We start from the raw sequence: 12,118 nt of genomic DNA, 5'->3' as shown, positions 1-12,118 counted from the left end.
GAGACCAAAAAAAATTTTTTTTTTTTTTTTTTTAAGTATGGCACTGACTTTACATTCATCAGCATATTAAGATGTCCTTCAAGAATGCAACTGCAGCCTTACATATGGGTTGTCCTGCCTCAGGCAGCCCTCGGTCGGCCGGATTCCAAAGTCTGGGTCCGGCGTCGGCTGATGTCGCCTCCACCCCGACGTCAGACCGGCTGGGGTATAAAAGCATCAGCCGACGCCATCTTCCTCAGTCTTTCTTGCCGCGCGGTGCCCGAAGCAGAAGCAGTTCGCAAGTGCCGGTCGGTCAGCTCCTGTGTTTTTCGTATCCGAAGTCATCAAAAAGCTAAGTACCCCGTTGGGGAACCTTTTCTTGCCTCAGCCGATGTCAGAAAAATCTGAAAAAGTTAATAATTGTTTGTCTTGTGGTAAACAAATACCTCATAAGGACTTCCATTCTTACTGCCTCCCCTGCCTTGGCCCAGACCACGACGTCTCGGCCTGTGCTGCCTGTGCTTGCTTCAATAAGCGCACACTCAGGCGCTGGGCATAGTTTGCTGAAGACTTTTTTGGAGATAAATTCTCTTATACCATGCCGTCGGAACAACAGACACCTCATATTTCCAAAAAGCGGAAAGACCGGGACCGACATTCTCGGCCCGCGACTTCCACCGACTCCACGCCAAAAACTACCGCGAGTGCATCAGTCTCTTCTGAGACGGTTGTTCCACCGCTCCGGACCGACGACACCGCTTTACCGATCACTCCGGCCCCGGAGACTGCGCCGGTGCCGGTTGTTGATTTTCCTCCAGAAACTGAAACCCAAGATTTGCCTGAGACCATACCGGTGGACAAGGTTACTCCTGCACGTGGGGCAGCTAGGCCCCCTATGTCTATGTCTATCAAGGCCTACACACGTGCTAAGGCTGCCAGCCAGGCTAAGTCTCACCCTCCTAAAGCTTTGCCTCAGCCCACTTCTGATAAGCAAATCATGACTTTAGCTGAAGATTTAATTTCCTTAATCAAAGGCTCTCAGGCCCATCCTGACAGAGGTTCTCAGCCACCTTCAGACAAAAGGCCTAGGGTTGAGCATACAGAGACACCCTTTCTTCAGATGAAGCCTCTGGTGACTCTGATCACTCAGATACCCAGGAAGAGTCCTTCCAGGCCTACGAGGATTCGGATGCGGAGGAATCCATCCATTCTGCCTCTCCTCCTGAGGATATTTCTTTTGGGGAAATTCTTCACTCCATGAGAGAGCATTTTAAGTGGCAAGGTCAGGAATTCTCCGACTCCAGGAAACGGCTTCGTACCTTCCTTAAGCTTCCCCAACACAGGCCTTTAGCTATCCCTCCAGTGTTAGATGTACTGGATGATGTGTACTCAGACTCGAGTGCTTCTCCTGATTCTCTCCCCCCTGCTCCTGTCAAGCCGGACAGATACTACAGGGTTCCTGAAACTCACAAGCATTTCTTTAAGGCCCATTCTGTAGACCTAGAAACTATTTCCCAGGGGCCCAAAGGGGTGGCCACATCCACGGCCAAAAATCCTTTACCCTCAGACAGGGAAGCTAGGTCCCTGGAGAGGTGGGGCAAAAAAGTTTATACCTCAACCACTCTTGCCATGAGGGCCCTTAATTGCCTTTTGCATATGTTTCAGTACCAGGATTTCTTGATGGATGATTTGCAGAAAAAGTTAGCCTCTCCTGAGCCTTTAGATAGAATGGCCTTGCAGGATTTGGTCCATAACACACAGCAGGTTAGCAATCATTTTCTTCAGTGTGGTTAATAATGCATTGGAAGCTTCATGTAGGGCAGCTATGACAGGGGCAGTCATACGTAGACATGCATGGTTAAAAGAACAGGCATTGCCAGATCATGTTAAAGTAAAGCTTCTAGATGCACCTCTGGAAAAGCACAAGCTATTTGGTGCTAATGCTCAGGATGTGTTGAAATCAATTGAGGAAAAGGCTAAATCAGTGCAAACAGTCAAGGATTTCCTCCAGGTTCAGCCACCAAGGTTCAGCAGGAATTGGCTTTCTAAGAATTGGTCCTTTCCGCACACTGACAAGTTTCAAAGGGGAAAAAACAGACGTGCCCGAGGAAGAGGGCAATACAGAGGCTCCTACAGGGGACGCCAATGGCAACTGACTAATCAGAGAGGTGGCGCAGGGACTTCCCCTGCTCCACAGGGACAATCACAATGACTTGACTTTGACACCGCCGACCAAGGCTCAAAGAGAAGCACCTTTAGGCAGAAAATTATCCTTATTTTCAAAAAATTGGCATATTTTAACAAAGGACAAATGGATTCTGGACATAATAGACCAAGGCTACAGGTTCCACTTCCATACTTTACCAACAAGACAAGGCATGCCAAACCTGCCACAAAATCAAAGGGCAGAGGCATTCGAACAAGTTTCAAAGCTAATACAAATCAAAGCAATAGAAAAGGTTCCTCCTCCGGAACAAGGCCAGGGATTTTACTCAAGACTGTTCCTTGTTCCAAGAAAAGAAAAGCAATGGAGGCCTGTACTGGACTTGTCCGCTCTAAACACTTTTCTCATTGTACCAAAATTCAAAATGCTGACGCTACAGCAACTCCTTCCCATGCTGGGCAAGGGGTCTTGGCTGGTTACTCTGGACCTCAAGGAGGCATACCTGCATGTCCCAATCAGACACAGTTGCAGAAGATACCTCAGATTTCTTGCAGGGTCAGAGCATTATCAATTCTCAGCATTGCCTTTTGGCTTATCTACTGCGCCCAGAGTATTCACGAAATGCCTGGCATCAGTAATTGCACACTGCAGACTCCAGGGGATACAAATATACCCTTACCTGGACGACTGCCTTATACAAGCGGACAGCAAACAAGCCTTGACAAAAAAACTTGAATTATGTCATTCACTTACTACAGGCTTTGTGATACACAGTCAACTTACAAAAATCAAGACTACTGCCATCCCAACAAATAATTTTTCTAGGAGCCAAACTAGACACAGAATCACAAATGGTTTACCTCACAGAAGAGAAGCAAGAACAATTACCACATTACTTCAAAAGCCTAGCAAAGCTCACCCAGATGACTGCAAGGAAAATCCTGCAGGCCCTGGGTTTCATGGCATCTTGCATTCTACTGATTCCACTGGCAAGACTACACATGGGAAAACTACAATGGTACCTAAAAAGTTTATGGTCTCAACACAGCCACAACTTAGAAGCAATTATCCCACTCATCCCATATCTACAAAGGGAATTTTTGTGGTGGGCCCAAGCAAGCCAGTTAAACAAAGGTATGCCTTTCAACAAACCTCAAACAAGCCAAACCATTACAACAGACGCCTCAGACCATGGTTGGGGGGCGCACATGGAGGGCAGATGCATTCAAGGGCAATGGGCCCCCCAGGAAGTACATCTACACATCAATCAAAAAGAGATGTTAGCAGTGATTCATGCAATCGAGGCCTTCGGAAAATATCTTCAACAAGGTCATCTGCTAATAAAGACAGACAACACCACTGTTATGTGGTACATAAACAAGCAGGGAGGTACTCATTCTTACCCCCTTTGCAGACTAACAATGACTCTTTGGGAAGAGTCCCTGAAACTGAACATACAGCTGCAATCCCAGTTTGTTCCGGGCAGGGACAATGTTCTGGCGGACAGTCTAAGCAGAAACATCCTGGACCCGCACGAATGGATGTTGCATCCAGACATTTTTGCACAAATAACTCATGCATGGGGAAGGCCGGACATAGATCTCTTTGCCTCCCACCTCAATCATCATCTGAAAAAGTTCTGCTCGAGGACACACCATCCACAAGCCTGGAGAATAGATGCTCTCTCATTCAGCTGGAACTCTCTAACAATCTATGCATTCCCACCTCTACCATTAATGACCAAGGTGTTACTGAAGATCAAAGCAGAGCAACCGAAAGGCATCTTAATAGCTCCAGATTGGCCAAGGCAGCACTGGTACCCATTACTAAGGAGCATAGCTTGCACAAAGCCGTGGCCCCTGCCTCAATGGCCTCTACTCTTGACTCAACACAATTACAGGACGGTTCATCCCAACCTGCAAACTCTGCAGCTGACAGCTTGGAGGGTTCCATGATTTCTCCCCATATCTCTCTCCAAGGAAGTTCAACAGATATTATTGGAAGCACGCAGACCTTCCACCAGAAAGACTTATTCAGCCAAATGGAAAAGATTCAACATTTGGAATACCAACAGGGGACAGGATGCATCAGTAATGAGCATCCCACAGATACTGGAATACTTGGCAGAAATGCTGCATAATGGACTTTCCTATTCCTCCATAAAAATACACGCTTCAGCAATTTCAGCAAAATACAACACTGATCCACCTGTGTTTTCACATCCTTTGCTAAGACAATTTCTAAGAGGGATAAAGAATATCAAACCTCCCAGAAAACCACCAGTGCCTGCATGGGACCTCAACTTTGTGTTGGAAAAATTAACTCTTCCTCCTTTTGAACCAGCAGCATCTTCAGAATTGCAATTTCTCTCCTGGAAAACAGTTTTCCTGTTGGCAATTACTTCAGCAAGAAGAGTTTCGGAGATACAGGCCCTCATGGCAGTACCTCCATTCCTCATTTTTCATCAGGACAGGGTTTCTTTAAGAACCAATCCTTCTTTTATGCCAAAAGTGATATCCAGGGTGTCTCTAAATCAAGCAATTCACCTGCCTACTTTCTTCCCCAATCCTCAAAATAAAGGGGAAAAGCTACTGCACACTCTGGACATACACAGACAACTACGCTACTACTTGGACAGAACAAAGGCCAACAGAAAGTTTGATCAACTGTTTGTAGCATACGCTCCTGGAGTGCAAGGAAAGGCAATTTCCAAACAAACAATTTCAGAATGGTTTGGACATTGCATCAGATTCTGTTATTCTTTCCATGGAAAGGGTGTGCCAGTCAATATCAGGCCACACTCCACCAGAGCTACAGCCACCTCCACAGCCTTCCTAAGAGGGGTGGCTACAAAGGACATTCTAGAAGCTGCTACATGGAGCTCCATGCATACATTTTCCAAGCACTACAACCTGCCTTTATATTCCAGATCCCGAGCAGGCTTTGCTTCGGCAGTCCTGCAGGGCATTTTAGCTACACCATCCTTATCTTAGAGCCTACCACCCCCAGCTTGGCTATGGTATTCAACCCATATGTAAGGACTGCAGTTGCATTCTTGAAGGACATAGTACAGTTTTGTACCTACCATAAATGTAGATGTCCGATAGATATGCAACTGCAGTCAGGTTTTCCCTCCCTCCTACCCCTCTGTGTATTGGGTCCACTTCCCTTCTTTTATACTTAGCTGGGGATATCTGTTATGGTGTATCTGTTTATTGCTATTGTGTGTGTCTGGAAATTTTATCCAGTTCTAAATTTAGCCTTCCTTGGAGGGCACCTGGCATCTGGGGCAAGAAACACTGAGGAAGATGGCGTCGGCTGATGCTTTTATACCCCAGCCGGTCTGACTTCGGGGTGGAGGCGACATCAGCCGACGCCGGACCCAGACTTTATAAAGGCCGACCGAGGGCTGCCTGAGGCAGGACAACCCATATGTAAGGACTGCAGTTGCATACCTATCGGACATCTACATTTATGGTAGGTACAAAACTGTACTTTCTCTGGAGTCCATTTCCTTATCTAAGAAGAGTAGTCCAAAAGAAGTGGCCCTAGTATAGAGCCCTGTGTGCACCACTGACATCCCGCTGTGGCAGATAAGGGATCCTCCACCCTTATTTGATGCATCCAGTTGCTTAACCAGTGTTTCATCCACTCAGTAGTATGTGATTTGGTATTTAATGCTTTTTAATTTGGCAGTTGTTCCCCTGTGTGGAATGTTGTTAAACATCATAGCAGATTCAAGATAAAAGTAACATGCACCATCAGTCCCTTGAGAACTGGTGGTGTTAATCTGTTCAAAGAATGGCACAACACTCAGAAAGCAAGATATTACCTTCAGAAACACCATATATAATACAAGTAGGCACTCTGTGTTTTAGGTAATCTGTGTTACGGCTCATTCTGTGGTTTTACACACAACATTGCTGAAACTGACCTGTTTAAAATGTGTGTCGTCGTCCCCCCCCCTAAACTGATACCGTTTTTAACAGTTGCATGTCTACACACTAATATCTGGTTTTCAAGTCCCTGCACTATTCCCTTAAGATTCAACAGTAAACCAATGATTTTCTTTGGTCTGCAACACAAGTGTAGTTATTAGAAGGGAATTCCTCACCCATCCTATGGCCAAAGGAGCAGGCAGATCACTGACATTTTCTTCCAGCCATCCCTCCGTACACCTGGAATGCTGTTTATGCCCAAGTCAATGAAATTTTGAGTCAAAGTCCTGCTCTCCTGGGTTGATCATGGGCATTCAGCCCTTGGATGTTTGTGCACTGTAAAGGTTGATGTTCTTCGTGTTTCACTGTTGCAGTCATTACATTTGGGTAATCTGCTGGCAGGTTGCCCTCAGTCGGCCTGAATTCCAATGTCTTGGGTCCTGCATTGGTTGCTGTCTCCTCTTTCATGACGTCAGGTCATCAGGGGTATAAAACATGCAGCCGACACCATTTTCTTTAGTCTTTCTTGCTGCGCGGTGCCCGAAGCAGAAGCATTTCGCAAGTGCCGGTCAGCCGACTACTGAAATATGCGAGTTTGAGTTTCAGAACCGAAGTCTTCACTAAAGCTAAGTACCGCGTTGGGGAAACTTTTTTCTTGCTCCATACCGATGCCAGAAAAAGTTAATAATTTTATTTCTTGTGGGAAGCAAATACCTCATAAGGATTTCCATTTGTACTGTATTCCTTGCCTAGGCCCTGATCACAACATGCCTGGCTGTCGGTTTTGTGCTAGATTTAACCAACGCACTATTAAGCGTCGGTTTTGCCTCAAAGTATTTTGTAAACAGATTTAACTACCCAGAAATGTCGGATAGCAATCCGACTACCAAATTACATAAAAAAACGCAAAGAAAAGGACAGAGAAAGGCAGTCGAGATCCAAAACCGACGATGAAGCTTCTCCTAAGCCAGTCGTCGGTTCGCCGGTACTCAGTGAGGTGCTTTCGCAGCCCCTGATACCCGCTACCTTTGAGTCGCAGGCCTCTACCAACACCCATGTGGAGTCCAGCATGCCGCAAGATACTCAAGGTATTAGACCAATGGATGTATCTCCCTCGGATGGGTCCAGAGCCTCTGAGCAGGCACTGGCTTCTGAGGGTGTATTCAGACCTCAACATTTGTATATTAAACCGACGACAGCTGCAAAACCAAAGACAAAAGCAACTTCTAAAACTAAAAAACTGATGCATGAGCCACGTGTACAGGCCTCTATGCCTAAAAAAAACATTATGATCAAAATGGCTGAAGACCTTATTGCCTTGATCAGGGGTACCCATCCCCCTCCAGATAAGAGGCCTAGGCAAGACACTGATTATGAATCTTCAGATCAGGTTTGTATTTCTTCTGATCAGGAATTATATATGCCTCCTTATGAGGATTCTGATGCTGAGGAGTCTATTCCATCTGCATCTCCTGAGGATTATTCATTTGGAGAAACCTTGCATACTTTGAGGGAACATTTTCACTGGGAGAGTCAAGACTTCTCAGAATCAAAAAAGAGGCTCAGGGATTTCCTTCTTCTCCCTCAGCACAGGCCTGACAGATATTACAGGGTCCCTGACTCGCATAAAATTTTATTTAGAAACCCTGCTGCTGATCCTGAAACTATTTCACAGGGTCCAAATGGTGTTAAGGCCTCAACAGCAAAAAATCCTACCCCCTCTGACAGAGATTCAAGGGCTCTAGACAGATGGGGAAAAAAGGTTTATACATCTGCAGCCTTGGCAGTTAGAGCATTAAACTGTCAATTTCATATGCTTAAGTATCAACATGTTATGGGATTGCTCAAACAGAAAATGATGTTGATTTCTGAATGTGCAGAAAATAAAGAATTGCAGGAATTATTGCATGCAGCTGAACAGGTTGGAAAGCATACTTTGCAATGTGGTTTTGACTCCTTAGAGGCCTCTTGCAGGGCTGCAGTTACTGGATCTGTGATTAGGAGGCATGCCTGGTTAAAAGAACAAAATTTGCCTGATCATGTTAAAGCTAAATTGCTAGATGCACCTTTACAGCATGATACTCTGTTTGGTATTAAGGTAGAATAGATCTTAAAGAAAATGGAAGGCAAAGCTAAGTCTATGCAAAGTGTTAAAGATTTCTTACAAGTGCAGCCACCAAGATTCAGTAGACACTGGCCTACAAAAAATTGGTCCTTTCCTGTGTCAGACAGAGCTCAAAGGGGCAAATCCAAACGTCCAAACGGTTCCAGATACCAGGTGCAAGATTCATACAGGTCAAAGCAATGGGGCGCATCTACCTCCAAATCAGGAGGAGATAAAGCGCAAACCTACAGAAAACAGTCCCAATGACTTCCCTCTGCCTACACCAAGCACTTATCTTTTGGCAGCACCCTTAGGGGGAAAATTAGCACTTTTTGCTCAAAATTGGCAGTTAACCCAGGACAAGTGGGTACTAAGCATAGTATCACAGGGATACAGATTCCATTTCCACATTCTGCCAATGGCAAACGGTTGGCCAGATCTGCCCAAAAATCAATGGGCAGGGGCACAGAAACAGGTTACGTCCCTCATGGATATGGGGGCCATTCAACCAGTACCAGAACAGGAAAAAGGACAAGGTTTTTACTCAAGACTGTTCTTGGTACCCAGAAAGGACAAGGCCTGGCGGCCAATACTGGATTTATCAATTTTGAACACATACCTGGACATTCCAAACTTCAAAATGTTGACTTTGCAGCAGCTTCTACCAATGCTGGGCAAGAATGCTTGGCTGGTGACATTAGACCTAAAAGAGGCATACCTGCATGTCCCAATAAGACAATCGTGCAGAAGATACCTCAGATTCAAGGCTGGCTTAATGCATTACCAATTCTCTGCACTGCCCTTTGGCTTATCTACTACGCCCAGGGTCTTCACAAAGTGCCTGGCACCAGTAATTGCATTTTGTAGACAAAAAAGCATACAAATATTCCCTTACTTGGACGACTGTCTCATTCAAGCAGAGAGCAAGGACATTCTTACACCTGGCGTTTGTGAAAAAGCTTCTAACATGCTTAGGGTACACAATAAACAAAAAGAAATCACAACTGGTACCCTATCAAAAGATAACATTCCTGGGTGCAAGCTTGAATACAACTGCCCAGATGGCTTACCTCACGCCAGACAAGCAAAGGCAACTGACTACTTACTTCAAACTGATGGCAACAAAAAAACAGTTATCTGCAAGACAAATTCTGCAGGCTTTGGGCTTCATGGCATCCTGCTTCCTACTGATTCCATATGCAAGACTGCAAAGGAGGAAACTTCAATGGTACCTAAAAGGTTTATGGAGTCAACATTCTCACAGTCTGGAAACAATGATTCCTCTCATACTCTGCCTACAACAGGAATTTCTATGGTGGGCAAAGACATGTCACCAAAACATGGGACAAGCCTTCGCTATACCCCCTGTCAGCCAAACCTTAACAACAGATGCATCAGATTATGCCTGGGGGGCCCACATGGCAGGAAGATGCATTCAGGGCATATGGACCCAAAAACAAATGCATCTACATATCAACCAGAAAGAGATGCTAGCTGTTCAAAATGCTTTAACAGCCTTCAAGGACTTACTTCATCCAAGACAACTACTGATAAAGACGGACAACACCACGGTCATGTGTTACATAAACAAGCAAGGGGCACACACTCATATACCCCCTTTGCAGATTAGCCATGGCACTGTGGGACACAGCTTTGACCTACCAAAATACATCTTCAAGCTCAATTCCTGCCAGGAAAGCAAAATACTCTGGCAGACGATTTAAGCAGAAACCTTATGGACCCTCATGAGTGGAAACTAAATCCACAAGTCTTCAGCATGATAACAGAGAAATGGGGGAGCCCAGACATAGATCTATTTGCCTCTCCTCAAAAGTATCAATTGAAAAGATTCTGCACAAGGACTTATCACAGACAAGCATGGAAAGTGGACGCCCTTTCCTTCAGTTGGAAAAACCTGTCAGTTTACGCCTTTCCTCCTCTGCCTCTTCTTTCCAAGGTCCTCCTAAAAGTCAGACAAGAGAAACCAAAGATGATATTAATTGCCCCGGACTGACCCCGCCAATACTGGTACCCAGTCCTAAGGAACTTGTCTCAATACCCAGCTTGGACCTTACCTCAAAGACCTCAAGTACTGTCCCAGCAAAACAATCAGATCCTGCACAATCAACTCCAGACACTGATCATGTAGTTATACAAACAGCTCCTCTCGGTAAAGCTGTGATGGATGTCATTTTGGAAGCCAGAAGGCATAGTACTAGAAAATCTTATGCTGATAAATGGAAGAGATTCTGTGCTTGGAATCGAGCACAAGGAACTGATACAGCAGAACCAAATATTCCTCAGATATTACAATACTTAACTGAGATGCTTGATAAAGGCCTATCTTTCTCATCAGTTAAAATCCATGCCTCTGCCATTTCGGCTCATTACAGTACAGAACCACCAATCTTTTATCATCCTTTACTAAGCAGCGTCTTAGAGGAGCCAAAAATTTAAGGCCTCCTAGAAGATCACCATTACCTGCATGTGACCTCAATTATGTATTGGAAAAGCTCACCCTGCCTCCATTTGAACCAGCTGCTACCGCTGATATAAAGTTCTTATGGAAAACAACTCTGCTACTAGCAATTACTTCAACAAGAAGAGTTTCAGAGCTACAGGCCCTCATGGCTGTAGAGCCTTTTATCATATTTTACCCAGACAGGGTGTCTCTGAGGACAAATCCAACATTTATGCCTAAGGTCATTTCCAGTGTGGCTCTTAACCAAACAATTCAAATTCATCTGCCAACCTTATATCCAAATCCGCAGAACAAGGGGGAGTGAATTCTGCACTCCTTGGACATACACAGACAGCTAAGATTCTACTTGAGCAGAACTAAAGCTCTAAGAAAAACTGAGCAATTACTAGTGACATATGTTGCAGGATCAGAAGGCAAGGCTATTTCAAACCAGACAATTTCAAAGTGGATAAGCCACTGCATCCGTTTCTGCTACTTACACCATGGTAAACCTGTGCCCAAGGGCGTTAGGTCTCATTCCACCAGAACTGCAGCCTTTCACAGAGGAGTACCAACCAAAGACGTTCTAGAGGCTGCTACTTGGAGTTCTGTTCATACCTTTACAAAGCATTATCATTTGCCTCTACTCTAAGTCCAGGGTAGGCTTTGTCACTGCAGTTCTGCAGGGCCTTATAGCCGCACCTAATGCTGTTTAGCTCCAGCTTCCTAACCATAGCTTTGGGATTCTACCCAAATGTAATGACTGCAACAGTGAAACACGAAGAACATAGTACAGTTGTGTACACTTAACATAAATGTAGATGTTCGAGTGTATTCACTGTTGCAGTCCAGGTTACCCTCCTGCCATCCCCCTTTCATTCTGGAGTTTATCTTTCCTTCTCTATCTTCTACAAACCTATGTGCTGTATTTGCTTGTAGATGAAGGTAAAGTTTATATTGATGTGTGTGTGTGTGTGTGTGTGTGTGTGTGTGTGTATATATATATATATATATATATCTTTTTTTTTTTTTTTTGCTACCTTTTTGGGGGCACCTGACATCCGGGGCAAGAAAAACTAAAGAAAATAGCGTCGGCTGCATGTTTTATACCCCTGACAACCTGACGTCATGGAAGAGGAGACAGCAACCAACGCAGGACCCAAGACTTTGGAATTCAGGCCGACTGAGGGCAACCTGCCAGCAGATTACCCAAATGTAATGACTGCAACAGTGAATACACTCAAACATCTACATTTATGGTAAGTGTACACAACTGTACTTTGCTTTAATAGTTTGTTTTTGATAATTAAGTACATGTGTAATTGTGCACTCTAGCTTTCTTTAAGTAACACTTGTTGATTTGTTGTGTGGAAGCATGCTGCTGCTGTTCAAAGATTACGGGTTATTGTATTGCCTGTGTAAGGCAGATAATGATTACTGAGTGTGTGCAGTTTTTAGGGATGGGTTTGGCC

At 44.7% G+C, this 12,118-nt stretch overlaps 1 protein-coding gene across 1 annotated transcript in view; it reads left to right on the top strand.

Annotated features, from left to right (window-relative positions):
• KDM7A (lysine demethylase 7A) overlaps positions 1–12,118 on the top strand; it is a 1,445,788-nt gene that overhangs the window by 1,043,921 nt on the left and 389,749 nt on the right. The gene's annotated exons all lie outside the window — the stretch shown is intronic.

Source organism: Protopterus annectens, chromosome 11.part0, assembly GCF_019279795.1.
Source record: "Protopterus annectens isolate FY-2018-M chromosome 11.part0, PAN1.0, whole genome shotgun sequence".
Taxonomy (NCBI): Eukaryota; Metazoa; Chordata; order Ceratodontiformes; family Protopteridae; genus Protopterus; species Protopterus annectens.
This window is presented reverse-complemented; position numbering and strand designations above follow the sequence as displayed.